We start from the raw sequence: 23,630 nt of genomic DNA on the forward strand, positions 1-23,630 counted from the left end.
GAAGTATCATCCAAAAAGAAGCTATGAGATGTCTTTTAATTCGTTTTTGTGTGGGCCCTTTATGGTTAGCAAATGACTAAGTCCATCTTTAAAAAATTTTGCGTACATTTTTGTTATTGAATTTGGTATTTATTTTATTATCATCGCAGTAATTCATTTCCTCATATGAAATGTTTTTATGCTGTCGATACACAGCTCTGAAATTGAGATTTTTATACCCTCCACCATGGGGGTATATTAACTTTGTCATTCCGTTTGTAACACATCGAAATATTGCTCTAAGACCCCATAAAGTGTATATATTCTGGGTCGTGGTGAAATTCTGAGTAGATCTGAGCATGTCCGTCCGTCTGTTGAAATCACGCTAACTTCCGAACGAAACAAGCTATCGACTTGAAATTTGGCACAAGTAGTTGTTATTGCAAATGTGCCATATCGGTCCACTTTTACGTATAGCCCCCATATAAACAGACCCCCAAAATATGGCTTGCGAATCCTCTAAGAGAAACAAATTTCATCCGATTCGGCTGAAATTTGGTAATGGTCTCTAATAACCACGCAAAAATTGATCCACATCGGTCCATAATTATATATAGCCCCCATATAAACCGATCCCCAGATTTGGCTTGTGGAACCTCTAACAGAAGCATATTTCATCCGATCCGGCTGAAATTTGGTACATGGTGTTAGTATATGGTCTCTAACAACCATGCAAAAATTAGTTCACATCGGTCCATAATTATATACAGCCCCCATATAAACCGATCCCCCGATTTGGCTTGCAGAGCCTCTAAGAGAAACAAATTTCATCCGATCCGGCTGAAATTTGGTACATGATGTTAGTATATGGTCTCTAATGACCACGCAAAAATTGATCCACATCGGTCCATAATTATATATAGCCCCCATATAAACCGATCCCCAGATTTGGCTTGCGGAGCCTCAAAGAGCAGCCAATTTCATCAGATCCGACTGAAATTTGGTATATGATGTTAGTATATGGTATCTAACAACCATGCAAAAATTGGTCCACATCGGTCCATAATTATATATAGCCCCCATATAAACCGATGCCCAGATTTGGCTGGCGGAGCCTCAAAGAAAAGCAAATTTCATCCGATCCGCCTGAAATTTGGTACATAATGTTGGTATATGGTCTCTAACAACCATGAAAAAATTAGTCCACATCGGTCCATAATTATATATAGCCCCCATATAAAACGTTCTCCAGATTTGACCTCCGGAGCCTCTTGGAGGAGCAAAATTCATCCGATTCGGTTCAAATTTGGAACTTGGTGTTAGTATATGGCCGCTAACAACCATACCCAAATTGGTCCATATCGGTCTATAGTTATATATAGCCGACATCCAATCACACACAAATTGGTCCATATCGGTTCATAATCATGATTGCCACTCGAGCCAAAAATAATTTACCAAAATTTTATTTCTATAGAAAATTTTGTCAAAGTTTTATTTCTACAGAAAATTTTGTCAACATTTTATTTCTATAGAAAATTTTGTTAAAATTTTATTCGGTTCATAATCAAATTTTCATCATTGTCAAAATTTTATTTCTATAGAAAAATTTGTTAAAAATTTATTCGGTTCATAATCATGGTTGCCACTCGAGCCAAAAATAATCTACAAAATTTTATTTCTATAGCAAATTTTGTCAAACTTTTATTTCTATAGAAAATTTTGTCAAAATTTTATTTCTATAGAAAATTTTGTTAAAATTTTATTTCTATAGAAAAGTTTATTAAAATTTTATTTCTGTAGAAAATTTTGTCAAAAATTTCTTTCTATAGAAAATTTTGTGAATATTTTATTTCTATAGAAAATTTTGTCAAACTGAATTATATACGTATTTCATCGATCTTTTTTTGATTTAATATAACCACGTATGGACTTACATACAATTTAGAAGACGGTGTTAGGAGATTTTAAGATACCTTGCCATCGGCAAGCGTTACCGCAACTTAAGTAATTCGATTGTGGATGGCAGTGTTTAGAAGAAGTTTCTACGCAATCCATGGTGGAGGGTACATAAGCTTCGGCCTGGCCGAACTTTCGGCCGTACATACTTGTTTTTTCTAAAATTTCAAAAAGTTGAGCTATTTTTGCTTGTTTTTGTAGTTAATCCATTTTTCCATTTACATTGGTAATATTTTACTATGTGAGCTGCATATTTAATTTATGTTTTGCTAAAACTGAACTATGAATAAATTTTTATATATTTTTTTTACTTTTCATAGTATTTGTGTGTGAATAACATGAGCTTTTACAACGAATTTGTGGTCGTTTTTAATTGTGGTTGTTTTTCACAGAGTTAACAAATTGCAAAAAATAAAACCCCCCACAGGGGAAAATGTTCAACTATAATTTTATAAAGAAATGTCTCTTGTATCAAATAGAGTAGGGCGATTTAATTTTAAATGACAAAAAAGAGATTGTTAGTGTATGCACTGAAAAAAATTATGTGCAGAAGTCAAAGATTTCATGTCTTTAAAATACGAATGCAAATTTTGCTTGGCATAGAAGAGGCATTTCGCTATCATAAAGTTTTTTTTTCCTTTTCCAAAAGTCGACAAACTTTTCAATGAAGTCGTATTGTCCTTATAATTAAGGGATTTGACTTAAAAATGGGCATCATAACATGAAAGAAAAAATGTTTGTGCTAAGGTCAACTTGACTTTAATAATTCAGAAAAATTCTTTAAATTTAATGAAATTGTCTTTAAATTTATTGTCTTTTTGCATCTTTTGCAAAAAATCGTTAAAAAATAGGACATGATTTTCCACACTTTATTTTAAATACGTATTTTACTTGAAACATAACATGATTTTCCACACTTTATTTTAAAGACGTATTTTACTTGAAACATTTCTACTGGAAGTCATGTCTGAATTTGGAAAATAAAGTTGTCGTTAACGTGTTTTTAAAGGACTTTGATAGCATATGAACAAAAAAAGCCGAAAAAGCGAGCAATTAAAATTTGCTTCCTACAATCAAGTACACAAAACCCAAATTTAAAAGGGAAGTGTGTCTTAAAAGTATAGTTACTTGTATTCTCCGCTTCTTTGGCTCGGAATCAATACCAATATTTTTAAAGTAAAGCCAAAATCTTTGGAACTGGACATGCTTTTTTTCCGTGTGCTCTATAACAACCATGGAAAAATTGGTCCATATCGATCCATAATTATATATAGTCCCCATATAAATCGATGCCCAGATTTGACCTCCGGAACATCATGGAGGAGCAAAATTCATCCGATTCGATGGTAATTTGGTACATTGCGCTAGTAACAACCATGCCAAAATTGGTGCATATCGGTCTATAGTTATATATAGCCGATCCCCAATCACACAAAAATTCGTCCATATCGGTTCATAATCATGGTTGCCACTCGAACCAAAAATAATCTACAAACATTTTATTTCTATAGAAAAATTTGTCAAAATTGTATTTCTATAGAAAATTTTGTCAAAATTTTATTTCTATAGAAAATTTTGTCAAAATTTTATTTTTATAGAAAATTTTGTCAAAATACATATTATTTATATAGAAAATATTGTCAAAATTTTATTTCTATAGAAAATTTTGTCAAAATTTTATTTCCATAGAAAATTTTGTCAAAGTTTTATTTCTATAGAAAATTTTGTCAAAATTTAATTCTATAGAAAATGTCAAAATTTTATTTCTATAGAAAATTTTGTCAAAATTTTATTTCTATAGAAAATTTTGTCAAAATTTTATTTCTATAGAAAGTTTTGTCAAAATTTTATTTCTATAGAAAATTTTGTCAAAATTTTATTTCTATAGAAAATTTTTTCAAAATTTAATTCTATAGATAATGTTTTCAAAATTTTATTTCTATAGAACATTTTTTCAAAATTTAATTCTATAGAAAATGTCAAAATTTTATTTCTATAGAAAATTTTGTCAAAATTTTATTTCTATAGAAAATTTTGTCAAAATTTTATTTCCATAGAAAATTTTGTCAAAGTTTTATTTCTATAGAAAATTTTGTCAAAATTTTATTTCTATAGAAAATTTTGTCAAAATTTTATTTCTATAGCAAATATTGTCAACATTTTATTTCTATAGAAAATTTTGTCAAAATTTTATTTCCATAGAAAATTTTGTCAAAGTTTTATTTCTATAGAAAATTTTGTCAAAATTTAATTCTATAGAAAATGTCAAAATTTTATTTCTATAGAAAATTTTGTCAAAATTTTATTTCTATAGAAAGTTTTGTCAAAATTTTATTTCTATAGAAAATTTTCTCAAAATTGTATTACTATAGAAAATTTTGTCAAAATGTTATTTCCATAGAAAATTTTGTCAACATTTTATTTTTATAGAAAATTTTGTCAAAATTTTACTTTTATAGAAAATTTTGTCAAAGTATTATTTATATAGAAAATTTTATCAAAATTTTATTTCTATAGAAAATTTTGTCAACATTTTATTACTATAGAAAATTTTGTCAAAATTTTATTTCCATAGAAAATTTTGTCTAGATTTTATTTTTATACAAAATTTTGTCAAAATTTTATTTCTATAGAAAATTTTGTCAAAATATTATTTCTATAGAAAATTTTGTCAAAATTTTATTTCTATAGAAAATTTTGTCAAAATTTTATTTCTATAGAAAATTTTTTCAAAATTTAATTCTATAGAAAATGTTGTCAAAATTGTATTTCCATAGAAAATTTTGTCAACATTTTATTTTTATAGAAAATTTTGTCAAAATTTTATTTTTATAGAAAATTTTGTCAAAATTTTATTTCATAGAAAATTTTGTCAAAATTGTATTACTATAGAAAATTTTGTCAAAATGCTATTTCCATAGAAAATTTTGTCAACATTTTATTTTTATAGAACATTTTGTCAAAATTTTATTTTTATAGAAAATTTTGTCAAAATTTTATTTCCATAGAAAATTTTGTCAAAGTTTTATTTCTATAGAAAATTTTGTCAAAATTTAATTCTATAGAAAATGTTGTCAAAATTTTATTTCTATAGAAAATTTTGTCAACATTTATTTTGTCAACATTTTATTTTTATAGAAAATTTTGTCAAAATATTATTTATATAGAAAATTTTGTCAAAATTTTATTTCTATAGAAAATTTTGTCAAAATTTTATTTCCATAGAAAATTTTGTCAAAGTTTTATTTCTATAGAAAATGTTGTCAAAATTTAATTCTATAGAAAATGTTGTCAAAATTTTATTTCTATAAAAAATTTTGTCAACATTTTATTTTTATAGAAAATTTTGTCAAAATATTATTTATATAGAAAATTTTGTCAAAATTTTATTTCTATAGAATATTTTGTCAAAATTTTATTTCCATAGAAAATTTTGTCAAAATTTGATTCTATAGAAAATGTTGTCAAAATTTTATTTCTATAGAAAATTTTGTCAACATTTTATTTCTATAGAAAATTTTGTCAAAGTTTTATTTCTAGAAAATTTTGTCAAAATTTAATTCTATAGAAAATGTTGTAAAAATTTTATTTCTATAGCAAATTTTGTCAAAATTTTATTTCTATAGAAAGTTTTGTCAAAATTTTATTTCCATATTTTGATATATTTTGGAGTTCTAGAATCCGTAGTTTTTATCCATATTCCCGGAAATTAGAAATATAGACGTATCTTAGGACCATGAAGAGGTGTGTCGAAAATGGTCCGTATCGGTCCATGTTTTGGTATAGCCCCTATATAGACTGATCCCTCGATTTTACTTCTTGGGCTTCTAGAATTCGTAGTTTTCACCAATTCGTCAGAAAGTGGAATTCTAGAGGTATTTGTTTTATTTTATTTTACCTCATTTCATTTCATTTCATTTCATTTCATTTCATTTCATTTCATTTCATTTCATTTCATTTCATTTCATTTCATTTCATTTCATTTCATTTCATTTCATTTCATTTCATTTCATTTCATTTCATTTCATTTCATTTCATTTCATTTCATTTCATTTCATTTCATTTCATTTCATTTCATTTCATTTCATTTCATTTCATTTCATTTAATTTAATTTAATTTAATTTAATTTAATTTAATTTAATTTAATTTAATTTAATTTAATTTAATTTAATTTAATTTAATTTAATTTAATTTAATTTAATTTAATTTAATTTAATTTAATTTAATTTAATTTAATTTAATTTAATTTAATTTAATTTAATTTAATTTAATTTAATTTAATTTAATTTAATTTAATTTAATTTAATTTAATTTAATTTAATTTAATTTAATTTAATTTAATTTAATTTAATTTAATTTAATTTAATTTAATTTAATTTAATTTAATTTAATTTAATTTAATTTAATTTAATTTAATTTAATTTAATTTAATTTAATTTAATTTAATTTAATTTAATTTAATTTAATTTAATTTAATTTAATTTAATTTAATTTAATTTAATTTAATTTAATTTAATTTAATTTAATTTAATTTAATTTAATTTAATTTAATTTAATTTAATTTAATTTAATTTAATTTAATTTAATTTAATTTAATTTAATTTAATTTAATTTAATTTAATTTAATTTAATTTAATTTAATTTAATTTAATTTAATTTAATTTAATTTAATTTAATTTAATTTAATTTAATTTAATTTAATTTAATTTAATTTAATTTAATTTAATTTAATTTAATTTAATTTAATTTAATTTAGTTTAATTTAATTTAATTTAATTTAATTTAATTTAATTTAATTTAATTTAATTTAATTTAATTTAATTTAATTTAATTTAATTTAATTTAATGTAATTTAATTTAATTTAATTTAATTTAATTTAATTTAATTTAATTTAATTTAATTTAATTTAATTTAATTTAATTTAATTTAATTTAATTTAATTTAGTTTAATTTAATTTAATTTAATTTAATTTAATTTAATTTAATTTAATTTAATTTAATTTAATTTAATTTAATTTAATTTAATTTTATTTTATTTTATTTTATTTAATTTAATTTAATTTAATTTAATTTAATTTAATTTAATTTAATTTAATTTAATTTAATTTAATTTAATTTAATTTAATTTAACTTGGCAACACTGTTTCTAGCTTCAGCCTCAACGTCTTTGAGAAAACCAAAAAAATCCCCATACCAATAACAAAAACAAAGGTTGTTGTAGTTTGGTATGTTTCATATGTTTGGCATCTCCTCAGCTCTTTACTCACACTTTTTTTTTAATTTTTCTCTCTTCATGAACAAGTGAATATTTAACAGAGACCGATAGCAGCGACAGTGGCCGCTGTAGCAGAATTTTTTTTATTTTATTTTTGTTTTTATAGGGCCATAGACAACACTCACTGAAATCGCACATTTTAGTCATACTTTAACAACGAAACGAGAAGGCGGTAGAATTTGTAACACAAGGCGGGCTGAAAAAAATGGAAATAATACGGAAAACATTGCATTGAAACGAAGAAAATAAAAACAAACAAGAAAAAATATTGATTAAAATAAATAAAAAAAAAATATGAAAGTGAAGAAAACATGGTGAATGTCATTGTATTTTGTTTTTCATAATTTTATGAAATAAATAAATGAAATAAAAAATCGAATGTGTCGACAACGAATTTTTATCATCGGTATGTGACCAAAAAATATGAAAATAATTTTGTTTTGAATGTTACACATTCCAGTCATAAAAATGTAAAAAAATATGAAAGCTTTGAAGGAAATCTTAAAAGACATTTTAAATAAAATGTAAGAATGTTGTTTTCAATTATTTTCTTAATAATTAATTGTATATATATACATATTATATATTACCACAAATATTTAGAAAACGATCTATTTTAAAATGCCAAAACAATTTAGTTGTCTGAATAATAATAAAAATATGTAAAAAAAATATGGAATATTTTTCTTTGATTTGCTATAAGGAATCTTACTTATATTCAAAAAATAAATACAAATTTGTTGATTATTTGCAAAGTATCATTGGATTATAAGGTGTAGTTCAATATCCAATAGTGGAGAAAATTAAAGTAAAAAAATGTATGAAATTAATTAAAAAAAAAATCAATTTAAATGTGAATGTCTTAAAAACTTATTACCTCACAAATAAGAAATTTAAAAAGTAAACAAACTCAATAAATCGTACAGTGTTGTGTCAGCAAACAAAAAAAAAATAATATGGAATCATTAAATATTAAAATGATTTTTAGTTAAAAAAAAAATAATTATAATAATAAACTTTTTTTGTTGGTTTATTTGCCTAATAAGGATGTAAAACCAAAAGTTTAATCAATATATGTAAATGTTTTGGCCACATACGGAATGAATAAATATTTCATTATGGAAACATAAAATATTAAAACGATTTTTTGCTAAAAATAACTAAAAAAATTATTTATAATAATAATAGAATCATTTTATTTGTTTATTTGCATAAAATAGATATCAAACCAAAAATTTAATTAAACATTCAAATTGCGTGGGATTTGTTTATATCAAATTTGAAGTGCAGCCAATGTTGAAAGTGTACAATAAAAAAAATTATCTATGCAATTTGATCTGAAGAAAGGAATTCTTTTGAATGATATAATACAGGTGTTCAGTGTAAAGCAAGTGAGCAAGAGGAAAAATTACATAAAATTCCCATCATTATAGATTCTAAAATACTTTTGTCCACCTATTAAACATTGAAAGTAAAAAAATTTGAGTTTAACGTAACGAAATTCTATTAATCTAATGAGCTCCGAATTTAATAACACAGAAAAAAAGTTAACTACTTTATGATAAAAATGAACTATCTCGTACGAAATTTGAACAAAATTGTATCCAAAATTTTGAGATTAATTAAATTAACGAAAATTTTCCGACATTTTTGTATTTTTAACTACCATTTACGAAATGCATCTTTTTCGAAAATAAAAAATGAACTAAAAACCAGTAAGGAAAGTCTAAAGTCGGGCGGGGCCGACTATATTATACCCTGCACAACTTTGTAGATCTAAATTTTCGATACCATATCACATCCGTCAAATGTGTTTGGGGCTATATATAAAGGTTTGTCCCAAATACATACATTTAAATATCACTCGATCTGGAAGAATTTGATAGACTTCTACAAAATCTATACACACAAAAAAAAATTTTTCTGATTCAATCACCAAATTAATTGATCCAATTAATTTTTTAATTGAAATGTCTTCAATCACGAAAATTATAGTATCAATCACAGTTTTAATTGGACATAGAAAAAATTCTTGATTAAAAAATTAATTGATTTTTTCAGCAAATTTCAATTAATTTTTTAATTGATTCAATTAAAAATTTAATTGATGTTGATTGCAAAACTCAATTAATTTATTAATTAAAAAAGGTAACTATTTTTAATTACTTTCTGAATTGGCTTAGAGTTTTTATTTGAATTAACAAATGATTGTTTGAAATACATTTTTAATTAAAAAAAAAATCAGCACTTTTTTAACCCTTTCACTACCGATGTCCGCTTTGAAGGATATTCGAAAAAGACACCAAATTCTATTTTTCCACTTAGTTTTGATTTATTTCTCGATGTTATTTTAAAGTAGAGGCTTTAATCTAAATAACCTATAAATATTTTCTATATTGGTGAGGTCCAAAATACATTTTTGTAAACTTCTTTAGAAATAAACGAAAAATACGAAAATTTGAGACAATTTTTCTACTGTATGTTTCTAGTAAATGGAAATTCATACGAAAACTATAGCTGACACTTTTTCGGGTTCTTTTTTGTATTTTTGCTCACACTTTGAAGGACATTATAGGCCAAATAGCGCTTATTTTCGTAAGGCCACTTGGTCACAATTCAAGAATCAAATTTTCAAAACAAGCTCATATAGCTCTTGAAGTAGGTTTTCAAAATGGCAATTTTTGTTCTACATACTGGTAGTACAAGTAAAAACAGAAGAAAAATTAAAGTTTTTAACATTAGGTTTATTTCGGTAGTGAAAGGGTTAACAGAATTAGTCTTCCGAATTTGATTAAAAAGTTAATTGTATCAATTAATTTTTTAATTAAAAATTTAAAAATTTTCAATCATTGACTTAATTAACTTAATGTTTCTATCATGATTAAAAATTTAATTGTATCAATTAATTTATTAATTGAAAAAATTTTCAACTTCAATTAACTTTTTAATTGGAAATATTTTGGTGATATTTTTTTCTGTGTAGACTCAAAATTTACGTCGGCTAATGCACTAGGGTGGAACACAATGTTAGTAAAAAATATGGGAAACATTTAAATCTGAAGCAATTTTAAGGAAACTTCGCAAAAGTTTATTTATGATTTATCGCTCGATATATATGTAGAAGTTTAGGAAAATTAGAGTCATTTTTACAACTTTTCGACTAAGCAGTGGCGATTTAACAAGGAAAATGTTGGTATTTTGACCATTTTTGTCGAAATCAGAAAAACATATATATGGGAGCTATATCTAAATCTGAACCGATTTCAACCAAATTTGGCACGCATAGCAACAATGCTAATTCTACTCTCTGTGCAAAATTTCAACTAAATCGGAGTTAAAAATTGGCCTCTGTGGTCATATGAGTGTAAATCGGGCGAAAGCTATATATGGGAGATATATCTAAATCTGAACCGATTTCAACCAAATTTGGCACGCATAGTTACAATGCTAATTCTACTCCCTGTGAAAAATTTCAACTAAATCGGAGCAAAAAATTGGCCTCTGTGGTCATATGAGTGTAAATCGGGCGAAAGCTATATATGGGAGATATATCCAAATCTGAACCGATTTGGCTGGTATTTTGCAAGTTTTTCGAGGCACATAAAATATTCGGATGTACGGAATTTGAGGAAGATCGGTTGATATACACGCCAATTATGACCAGATCGGCGAAATATATATATGGCGCTATATCTGAATCTGAACCGATTTTTTCCAAAATCAATAGGGATCGTCTTTGAGCCGAAACAGGACCCTATACCAAATTTAAGGACAATCGGACTAAAACTGCGAGCTGTACTTTGCACACAAAAATACATCAACAGACAGACAGACAGACAGACGGACAGACAGACAGACGGACATCGCTAAATCGACTCAGAATTTAATTCTAAGCCGATCCGTATACTAAAAGGTTGGTCTATGATTACTCCTTCTTGGCGTTACATACAAATGCACAAACTTATTATACCCTGTACCACAGTAGTGGTGAAGGGTATAAAAAGAAAAAATCTTAGGCGCCAGATTATTCCCACTGTAACCATGCTCTAATTCATTCTTACTATTTTTGAGAAGTATGCGAAAAACTTCTTCTGTTTTAGAAGAACCATTTAGTCCACAACATTTTTGAGACATACTTGGAATAAAGAAAAAATCGTTGGACTGGGGAAATTTTCTTAAAAAAATTTAAAAAATAAAGTAAAACTAAACAAATATATACGGCCGTAAGTTCGGCCAGGCCGAACCTCTACCATGGATTGCATAGAAAATTTTACTACACAGAAAAAAATATCACCAAAATATTTCCAATTAAAAAGATAATTGAAGTTGAAAATTTTTTCAATTAATAAATTAATTGATACAATTAACTTTTTAATTAAATTCGGAAGACTAATTCAGTTAAAAAAGTGCTGATTTTTTTTAAATTTTTAATTAAAAATGTATTTCGAACAATCATTTGTTAATCCAAATAAAAACTCTAAGCCAATTCAGAAAGTAATAAAAATAGTTCCCTTTTTTAATTAATAAATTAATTGAGTTTTGCAATCAACATCAATTAAATTTTTAATTGAATCAATTAAAAAATTAATTGAAATTTGCGGAAAAAAATCAATTAATTTTTCAATCAAGAATTTTTTCTATGCTCAATTAAAACTGTGATTGATGCTATCATTTTCGTGATTGAAGACATTTCAATTAAAAAATTAATTGGATCAATTAATTTGGTGATTGAATCAGAAAAAAAATGTTTTGTGTGTAAAGACTGTCATTCACAATCGAATTACTTGGGTTGCGGTAACATTTGCCGATGGCAATGTATCGTAAAATTTCTTAACACCGTGTTCTCACTTCATACGTGGTATATTAAACAAAACAAGGCCGATTAAATACGTAAATAATTCAGTTTGACAAAATTTTCTATAAAAATACATTTTTGACAAAATTTTCTATAGAACTAAAATTTTGACAAAATTTTCTATAGAAATAAAATTTTGACAAAATTTTCTATAGAAATAAAATTTTGACAAAATTTTCTATAGAAATAAAATTTTGACAAAATTTTCTATAGAAATAAAATTTTGACAAAATCTTCTATAGAAATAAAATTTTGACAAAATTTTCTATAGAAATAAAATTTTGACAAAATTATCTATAGAAATAAAATTTTGACAAAATTTTCTATAGAATTAAATTCTTGACAAAATTTTATATAGAAATAACATTTTGAAAAAATTTTCTATAGAAATAAAATCTTGACACAATTTTCTATAGTAATAAAATATTAACAACATTTTTTATAGAAATAAAATTTTGACAACATTTTCTACAGAAATAAATTCTTGACAAAATTTTGTATAGTAATTCTATTGTAATAAAATTTTGACAAAATTTCCTATAGTAATAAAATTTTTGTAGATTATTTTTGGGGATCGGCTATATATAACTATAGACCGATATGTACCAAATTTGGCATGGTTGTTAGTGGCCATATACTAGCGCAATGTACCAAATTTCACCACGTACCAAATTTCAACCGGGTCGGATGAATTTTGCTCCCCCAATAGCTCCAGAGGTCAAATCTGGGGATCGGTTTAAATGGGGGTTATATATAATTAAGACCGGTATCCATATACTAACACCACGTACCAAATTTCAACCGGATTGGGCTCAGGAGGTCAAATCTGGCGATCGGTTTATATGGGGGCTACATATAATTATGGATCGATATGGACCAATTCCTGCATGGTTGTCAGAGACCATATACTAACACCACGTACCAAATTTCAACCGCATCGGATGAATTTAGCTCATCCATGAGGCTCCGGAGGTCAAATCTGGGGATCGCTTTATATGAGGGCTATATATAATTGTGTACCGATGTGAACCAATTTTTACATGGTTGTGAGAGACCATATACTAACATCATATACCAAATTTCAGCCGGATCCGATGAAATTTGTTTTTCTTAGAGGATGCTCAAGCCAAATCCTGGGATCGGTTTCTATGAGAGCTACATATAATTATGGACCGATATGGACCAATTCCTGCATGGTTGTCAGAGACCATATACACACAAAAAATTTTTTTCTGATTCAATTACGAAATTAATTGATCCAATTAATTTTTTAATTGAAATGTCTTCAATCACAGAAATGATAGTATCAATTAAAAAATTAATTGAAGGTCAATTAAAAAATTAATTGATCCAATTAAAAAAATATTTCAATTAAAAAATTTGTTGAATCAATTAAATTTTTAATTGAATATTTTTTAAAAATTAATTAAAATTTTAATTGGAAAAAATTTCGTGAAATTTTTTTCTGTGTATTAACACCACCACGTACCAAATTTCAACCGCATCGGATGAATTTTGCTCTTTCAAGAGGCTCCGCAAGCCAAATCTGGGGATCGGTTTATATGGGGACTGTATATAATTATGGGCCGATATGGACCAAATTTTGCTTGGTTGTTAGAGACCATATACTAACACCACGTACCAAATTTCAACCGGGTGGGATGAATTTTGCTCCTCCAAGAGGCTCCGCAAGCCAAATCTGAGCGTCGGTTTATATGGGGGCTATACATAAAAGTGGTCCGATATGGCCCATTTGCAATACCATCCGACCTACATCAATAACAACTACTTGTGCCAAGTTTCAAGTCGATAGCTTGTTTCGTTCGGAAGTTAGTGTGATTTCAACAGACAGACAGACGAACGCACGGACGACGGACATGCTTAGATCGACTCAGAATTTCACCACGACCCAGAATATATATACTTTATGGAGTCTTAGAGCAATATTTCGAAGTGTTACAAACGGAATGACAAAGTTAATATATCCCCCATCCTATATAAATTTTTTTCATTTTAGCATCAGTTTTACAACAGACTTTTTTCTGTGTACCACAGACACAAACCACTTTATTAGCAAAGCTCTGTTAATCAGTGCTACTATGTTCTGTTTTAGCCAGAGATTTATAAAGAAATGTACTGCTATCCAAAATTTCAAATGTTGATAGAACTTTTTAAGACTTTTCAGGTGGTATGTAGGAAGCAGCATCCATTCCAGAAAATCCTATTTTCTGCGAAATTTAGAGAGATATGAATGAATGTAGCTCTAATTTATAATGCAAACAGCGATATATTTTGGATCAAGTAAATTGGAAAATAAGAATTTTCCTCGTGATCAAAAAACAATCTCTCGTTGGTTTACGTAGTTAGTGATCTGTTAACGCTTTCATACAGCTCTGTTAACTAATTAACAGAGCTCTGCTAACAAAGAAGTTGGTGTCTATGCTAACTAAATTCGGAATTTATCTTCACGAACATTAAGCATCCATAAAACGTAAAATTTATTATAAATATAAATTATTTTAAATATTTCATTTAATTTTAAATAATGATTTTAAATATTTTATATAATTTATACTAAAATTAAATAATTTAACAATCTATGGATAATGCGTATTAATTTTTCAATTTTTTTTTTTGAGTTCACTCCTTAATATATTTGAGAAATATATGGAAGTCGTCTTCTGCTTTAGTTAGCATTAAGCATATCTGTACTGTCATTGAAATTTACAGGGTGGCTGATATATAATGCAGCAAAGTAAATTCCTTTAAGAGAGGGACGCAGATTTCAAAAATTGGTGTCCTAATTTTAATAAAAAAAATAGTAAATAAATAAATAAAAGCAAAGATTATAAACTAATTTTAAATTCCTCTATTTTAAAGAAATTTGTCCTTAATTCTTCGTAAATTAAGTGTCCTAAAAGCTTGCATAATCTTTAATATTAATATAAATAAATATAAAATGTTGGTAATTTATTAGAAAGGGAATATTGACTTATTCCCTTTCTAATAAATAACCATCTTTACAATAATGTTAATATTTCTCTATGTGTATAATAATTATCACAATTTTCCATAAAAGTCAATTCAAACCAAACATTATTAAAAACGCTAACACCATCCATATTATATTACTGAAGCAATGTAGATTAATTAAAAAGAAAAGTTGACTCATACAAGCTCTGGTTTTCAAGCTACTCTTGAATGTCATTGAAATTTAATTCCCATAAAATTTTTTAATTCTTTAGAACATTTTTTTTAATTTATTCGTATGGTCATATAATATTTGTGTTAAAGCATTGGAAAAATTCAATCAAAAAGATAGAAAAGTTAGTGAGATGATGGAGAAATGAATCATTGATTACACTGAAAAGAAATATTAACCTAATATGAAATATTATGCGACTTAAATTTTAAGACACGAAATTTATACAATAAAATAAATAAATAAGGAAAAATTTCTTTAAAAATAAAGAAATTATATTAAAAAAAAACTAATAATATTTGTTTTAAACATTTTATTCTCTAAATTAGGACGCAAATGTTTGAAATTTACTTTCCTCCGTTAAAGTCCTATGTCTTTGTAGTAAGGCAAATTTTGCTTAGAGTAAAGAAACACCGTTTTGAGTTTTAGGAAATAATATTTAAATTGATTCAGATATTGAATCTTTGGATTAAAGATAGATAGCTTCAAATATAGGCTAATACTTTTTAGAGGATTTTGCATCTTTGGTTAATTTTATTTACTTTGAAGTCTTATAATAGGAATTTTTTAACTGGCTTTACACACAAAAATTTTCAGATTCGGACTCAATCACGAAATTAATTTATCCAATAAATTTTTTAATTGAAATGATAGAATTTTTTGCGTGTTTATTTCTATAGAAAATTTTGTCATATTTTTATTTCTATAGAAAATTTTGTCAAAATTTTATTTCTATAGAAAATTATATCAAAATTTTATTTTAATTGAAAACTTGTCAAAATTTTATTTCTATAGAAAATGTCTTCAAAATTTTATTTCTATAGGAAATTTTTGTCAAAATTTTATTTCTATAGAAAAATTATGTCAAAATTTTTTTTCTATAGAAAATTTTGTCAAAATTTTATTTCTATAGAAAATGTTGTCAAAATTTTATTTCTATAGAAAATTATGTCAAAATTTTATTTCTATAGAAAATTTTGTCAAAATTTTATTTCTATAGAAATTTTGTCAAAATTTTATTTCTATAGAAAATTTTGTCAAAATTTTATTTCTATAGAAAATTTTGTCAAAATTTTATTTCTATAGACAATTTTGTCAAAATTTTATTTCTATAGAAAATTTTGTCAAAATTTTATTTCTATAGAAAATTTTTGTCAAAATTTTATTTCTATAGAAAATTTTGTCAAAATTTTATTTCTATAGAAAATTTTCTACAGAAAATTTTGTCAAAATTTTATTTCTATAGAAAATGTTGTCAAAATTCTATTTCTATAGAAAATATTTTCAAAATTTTATTTCTATAGAAAATTTTGTCAAAATTTTATTTCTATAGAAAATTTTGTCAAAGTTTTATTTCTATAGAAAATTTTGTTAAAATTTTATTTCTATAGAAAATTTTGTCAAAATTTTATTTCTATAGAAAAATTATATCAAAATTTTATTTTAATTGAAAATTTGTAAAAATTTTATTTCTATACAAAATTTTGTCAAAATTTTATTTCTATAGAAAATTTTGTCAAAATTTTTATTCTATAGAAATTTTGTCAAAATTTTATTTCTATAGAAAATTTTGTCAAAATTTTATTTCTATAGAAAATTTTTGCAAAATTTTATTTCTATAGAAAATTTTTGCAAAATTTTATTTCTATAGAAACTTTTGTCAACATTTTATTTCTATAGAAAATTTTGTCAAAATGTTATTTCTATAGAAAATTTTGTCAAAATTTTTATTCTATAGAAAATTTTGTCAAAATTTTATTTCTATAGAAAAGTTTGTCAAAATTTTATTTCTATAGAAAAGTTTCTATAGAATTTTCTATAGAAACTTTTGTCAACATTTTATTTCTATAGAAAATTTTGTCAAAATTTTATTTCTATAGAAACTTTTGTCAACATTTTATTTCTATAGAAAATTTTGTCAAAATTTTATTTCTATAGAAAATTTTGTCAAAATTTTATTTCAATAGAAAATTTTGTCAAAATTTTATTTCAATAGAAAATTTTGTCAAAATTTTATTTCTATAGAAAATTTTGTCAAAATTTTATTTCTATAGAAAATTTTGTCAAAATTTTATTTCTATAGAAAATTTTGTCAATATTTTATTTCTATAGAAAATTTTGTCAAAATTTTATTTTTATAGATAATTTTGTCAAAATTTTATTTCTATAGAAAATTTTGTCAAAATTTTATTTCTATAAAAAATTTTTGTCAAAATTTTATTTCTATAGAAAATTTTGCCAAAATTTTATTTCTATAGAAAATTTTCTACAGAAAATTTTGTCAAAATTTTATTTCTATAGAAAATGTTGTCAAAATTCTATTTCTATAGAAAATATTTTCAAAATTTTATTTCTATAGAAAATTTTGTCAAAGTTTTATTTCTATAGAAAATTTTGTCAAAATTTTATTTCTATAGAAAATTTTGTCAAAATTTTATTTCTATGGAAAATTTTGTCAAAATTTTTGCAAAATTTTATTTCTATAGAAACTTTTGTCAACATTTTATTTCTATAGAAAATTTTGTCAAAATTTTATTTCTATAGAAAATTTTGTCAAAATTTTATTTCTATAGAAAAGTTTGTCAAAATTTTATTTCTATAGAAAAGTTTCTATAGAATTTTCTATAGAAACTTTTGTCAACATTTTATTTCTATAGAAAATTTTGTCAAAATTTTATTTCAATAGAAACTTTTGCCAACATTTTATTTCTATAGAAAATTTTGTCAAAATTTTATTTCTATAGAAAATTTTGTCAAAATTTTATTTCTATAGAAAATTTTGTCAAAATTTTATTTCTATAGAAAATTTTGTCAAAATTTTATTTCTATAGAAAATTTTGTCAAAATTTTATTTCTATAGAAAATTTTGTCAACATTTTATTTCTATAGAAAATTTTGTTAAAAATTTATATCTATAGAAAATTTTGTCAAAAATTTATTTCTATAGAAAATTTTGTCAAAATTTTATTTCTATATAGACATTTTGTCAAAATTTTATATCTATTTGTGGTACTATTTTAATTGTCTTTAATCTATATAAACGTCATACAACATGTGAAATAGTTTAATGTAGTTACATAATATTTTTTTTTAAATAGTTTATATTATCATTTGTCATTAAAATGTTGTTGTGTAATATGGGAACATTATTCGATTTGACCTTTAAGTGGCCCATATTAGTACCTCCCAAGTAGAAATATGAAAACTAAAAGCAAACGCGTACATAGACACACCCAAGAGACTAATCTTCATTCACACTTTTAGTAAAATAAAATTAATCATAAAAAAACCCCTTCTCTAAGAAAACCAAAAAAAACGAGCTTCTTTTAATTGTTGAGCCATAAAGCCTTCATGTATTTCCTTAACACATGTGTGACCATTTCTTAAATAAATTCAGCTTTGTTGGTGTGTTAATCCACATTAGTTAATGTTATTAGTTTTCCTCTCTCATATCTCGCAAATGAGGTCAGTGTCAAAATGAAAAATAACAAAAGATTTTTTTATGTAGATTTTTGTTCAAATAATTATGTGTATTTTTCTTCGTTTGGGGTGGCTATGACCACCACAATAATAATTTTGTCTTTAACATCACCTTTAGATATATCGAACATGAGCTACTAAATTTTGTTTTTTTTTTTTTTGTTTAATTTACAAACAAACAAAAATCATTTATTTTTTGTTTTGTGTGTAGCCCCTCAGTCTAAGGCGCCCAATTCATTATTTTGACACTTAAATTATTTTGAAATATTTGATGACTTTTAATTATTTGAGGTGTTGGGGGGTCTATTTCTGTGAGTGTATAATTGCTTGCTAAAACCTGTTGTGTTTACACATTTCTAAATGCCTTTTTTATGGGATATTTTCCTTTTAATAATAATTTGGTCAGGAAATGGACATTATTGTTATTTTAAAATTTTGACTAAATTTTCTATAGAAATAAAATTTTGCAAAAAAAATTCTATAGATATAAAAGTTTGACAAAGTTTTCTATAGAAAAAAAATTTGCAAAAATTTTCAATAGAAATAAAATTTTGCAAACATTTTCTATAGAAATAAAATTTTGACAAAATTTTCTATAGAAATAAATTTTGACAAAATTTTCTATAGAAATAAAATTTTGAAAAAATTTTCTATAGAAATAAAATTTTGACAAAATTTTCTATAGCAATAAAATTGTGACAAGATTTTCTATAGAAATAAAATTTTGTAAAAATTTTCTATAGAAATAAAATTTTGCAAAAATTATGTAGAAATAAAATTTGCAAAAAAATTCTATAGAAATAAAATTTTACAAACATTTTCTATAGAAATAAAATTTTGACAAAATTTTCTATAGAAATAAAATTTTGTAAAAATTTTCTATAGAAATAAAATTTTGCAAAAAAATTCTGTAGAAATAAAATTTTGCAAAAAAATTTCTATAGAAATAAAATTTTGACAAAATTTTCTATAGAAATAAAATTTTAAATAAATTATCCATAGAAATAAAATTTTGACAAAATGTTCTATAGAAATAAAATTTTGACAAAATTTTCAATAGAAATAAAATTTTGACACAATTTTCTATAGAAATAAAATTTTGACAAAATTTTCTATAGAAATCAAATTTTGTCAAAATTGCCTGTAGGAACACAATTTTGACAAAATATTCTACAGAAATAAAATTTTGACAAAACTTAACAAAATTTTCTATAGAAATAAAATTTTTACAAAATTTTCTATAGAAATAAAATTTTGACAAAATTTTCTACAGCAAAAAATTTTGATAAAATTTTCTATAGAAATACAATTTTGACAAAATTTTCTATAGAAATAAATTTTTGATAAAATTTTCTATAGAAATAAAATTTTGACAAAATTCTCTATAGAAATAAAATTTTAACAAAAGTTTCTATAGAAATAAAATTTTGACAAAATTTTCTATAGAAATAAAATTTTGCAAAAAAAAAATCTATAGAAATAAAATTTTGACAAAGTTTTCTATAGAAATAAAATTTTGACAAAAAAAAATTTATAAAAATAAAATTTTGACAAAATTTTCCATAGAAATAAAATTTTGACAAAATTTTCTATAGAAATAAAATTTTAACAAAATTTTCTATAGAAATAAATTTTTAACAAAATTTTCTATAGAAATAAAGTTTTGACAAAATTTTCTATAGAAATAAAATTGTTACAATATGTTACAAAATTTTCTATAGAAATAAAATTGTTACAATATGTTCTATAGAAATAAAATTTTGACAACATTTTCTATAAAAATAAAATTTTGACAAAATTTTCTATAGAAATAAAATTTTGACAAAATTTTCTATATAAATAAAATTTTGCAAAAAAATTCTATAGAAATAAAATTTTGACAAAATTTTCTATAGAAATAAAATTTTGCAAAAAAATTCTATAGAAATAAAATTTTGACAAAATTTTCTATAGAAATAAAATTTTTACAAAATTTTCTATAGAAATAAAATTTTGCAAAAAAAATACTATAGAAATAAAATTTTGACAAAATTTTCTATAGAAATAAAATTTTGACAAAATTTTCTATAAAAATATAATTTTGACAAAATTTTCCATAGAAATAAAATTTTGACAAAATTTTCTATAGAAATAACATTTTGACAAAATTTTCTATAGAAATAACATTTTGACAAAATTTTCTAAGAAATAAAATTTTGGCAAAATTTTCTATATAAATAAAATTTTGAAAATTTTTTCTATAAAAATAATATTTGGACACATTTTTATATTGAAATAAAATTTTGGCAAAATTTTCTGTAGGAATAAAATTTTGACAAAATTTTCGATTTGGCCAAATGTAGTTGGATTATATGGTTACAACTTCCAATTTTTTACCAAATAAATAAATGGTGTAAAGATATAAAAATCACTATTTTTCTCCCACTTTTCTACGTATATATTTTCAACTTAAACTATATGTGTTGTAAACAATTTATCTTACTTGTAGTTTAAAGCGGATTGACTAACGACACAAAATAAAAGCAAACGTGTTTTGTGTAATATTTCCGACAGTTGCAAATCTTCTGTCATAAGTCACATTTTTGACTGCCGCCATCAATCATAACAAAAAAAAAATGCGACATGACGTTTATTTATACGACCCTCTATTACTTCTCCTTCATGTTAGTTGGAGTTCAAAGTTTATCGTGGGGTAAGTTTTGAGCCCACCCCCCCCACCCCCCCCCCCCCGTGTATTTATGTTACTTCCATTGGTCACATTTGGGGTGAGTGTGTTTTTTATCACCATATTTCAACCTTTTTTCCAATGTGGTCTGTGTCAAAGCAAAATGGAAAATATGACCAGGAAAAGTGTTATTTTACCATGGCAAAAGTAAACAAAAGAAATTGCAATTATTCGTACACATTTTTTTGGGATTCTTTATTTTTTGGGATTAGGGATTTCACGGGAATAAGAGGAATTCCCAATAAAGGTAAGGGAAAAGTTGAAAAATCTTTCGAATGGTGCATGCATCGTTTCAGCAACGTTATCGTTGAGCCAAGTTAGTGGCAAATTTGAGTCTGAAAATAGGCCATGAACATTTCTATAGTGGATTACTTCCTCGAGCTATCACCAAAAATTGTTTCAATTAAAATTTTAATGGAATTTTAAATTTATTTGATTCAAAATTATTGATTTTTCGAATTTTCTCTTTTTGTGACATATTAACAAACCTATTCGCATTCAAATAAATGTAATGTCTATGAATGTCTAAAATCGGGTGGGGCTGACTATATTATACCCTGCACCACATTGTAGATCTACATTTTCGATACCATCTCAAATCCTTAAAATTTGTTGTGTGCTATATTTAAATCTGAACCTATTTGCACAAATATGGGAAATATTGAAATCTAAAGTAATTTTTATGCAATTTCGCGAAAGTGTTTATACGATTTATCGGTCGATAAAAATATATTAGAGGTGATGGAAAATTTTAGTAATTTTTAGCAGCTTTCTGTTTTGCAGTGAAAATTTTTCAAGATATTTTAGCCATATTTTCATAAATTGAAGGATCATATTGAAGGATCATGACTAAATCAGAGATGATTTTGACTAAATTTGGTACACATTCCTCCCTGCAAAAAAAAAAAAATCTGATTCACCCACGAAATTAATTGATCCAATTAATTATTTAGTTGAAATATTTTCAATCACGAAAATGGTAGTAAAAATCACAGTTTTAATTGGACATATTAATTATTTCATTAACAATTCACTTAATTTTTTATTTGATTCGTTTGAAAATTTAATTGATGTTGATTACAAAACTCAATTAATTTTTTCATTAAAAACTTAACTATTTTCAATTACTTTCTTAACTGACTTACGGTCATTTTCATGTAGTTCCGTTAGGCTTTAACTGCCAGTTAACAGAAAGAAAAATGGACATATCTTTTCTCCGGTTAACTTTAACTGACAAATTTTCAGTTATTAAGTTCCTGACTGACATGGAATATATAGACCAGATGACAGCATTGTCCATAATACGATTTAAAAGTTCGTTAGTTAACGGAACACTAACGCAGCTTCATGAAAATGAGGGTTACGTTAGGTTAGGTTAGGTTAGGTTAGGTTAGGTGGCAGCCCGATGTATCAGGCTCACTTGGACTATTCAGTCCATTGTGATACCACATTGGTGAATTTCTCTCTTATCACTGAGTGCTGCCCGATTCCATGTTAAGCTCAATGACAAGGGACCTCCTTTTTATAGCCGAGTCCGAACGGCGTTCCACATTGCAGTGAAACCACTTAGAGAAGCTTTGAAACCCTCAGAAATGTCACCAGCATTACTGAGGTGGGATAATCCACCGCTGAAAAACTTTTTGGTGTTCGGTCGAAGCAGGAATCGACCCACGACCTTGTGTATGCAAGGCGGGCATGCTAACCACGGTGGCTCCCAAAAAATGGGGATTGGTGTTTTTAGTTTGATTGTTTGAAATAAATTGTTAGTTAAAAATTACAACAACAAAAATCCATTCCACTTTTTAATTGACTTAGTCTTCCAAGTTTGATTAAAAAGTAAATTGTATATATTAATTTATTAAATAAAAATTTTAAAATGTTCAATCATTGCCTTTATTGACTTAACGTTTCCATCTTGATTAGAAAGTTAATTGTATCAATTAATTTATTAAATTTTCAACTTCTATCAACTTTTTGGAACAATTTTGGTGATATCTTTGTCTGTGTGTGCAAAAAATTGTCTTCTAAATCAAATAAAAAATATTAGACACAATCGTTGAATCGCTTATCACAAATTCCATTATAATAAGGGGAATTTCGTTTGTCTAAAATTTCATTCCGTAGGAAAGTATTTTTTCTTCGAGTGTATATCT

The 23,630-nt window shown here is 24.4% G+C and overlaps 1 protein-coding gene across 3 annotated transcripts in view; it reads left to right on the forward strand.

Moving 5' to 3' along the window:
• CdGAPr (GTPase-activating protein CdGAPr) overlaps positions 1–23,630 on the forward strand; it is a 287,380-nt gene that overhangs the window by 190,595 nt on the left and 73,155 nt on the right. The window contains exon 1 of one of the 3 annotated variants that reach the window (XM_075294045.1): positions 7,372–7,739. The exons of 1 other annotated variant lie outside the window; for it this stretch is intronic. The gene's annotated coding sequence lies outside the window, so the exon portion shown is untranslated. Of the gene's footprint in view, positions 1–7,371; positions 7,740–23,630 lie in introns of those variants that run through there. One more of the 3 variants, XM_075294046.1, reaches the window with a different exon arrangement.

The sequence above is a fragment of the Haematobia irritans genome, chromosome 2 (assembly GCF_050003625.1).
Source record: "Haematobia irritans isolate KBUSLIRL chromosome 2, ASM5000362v1, whole genome shotgun sequence".
Taxonomy (NCBI): Eukaryota; Metazoa; Arthropoda; class Insecta; order Diptera; family Muscidae; genus Haematobia; species Haematobia irritans.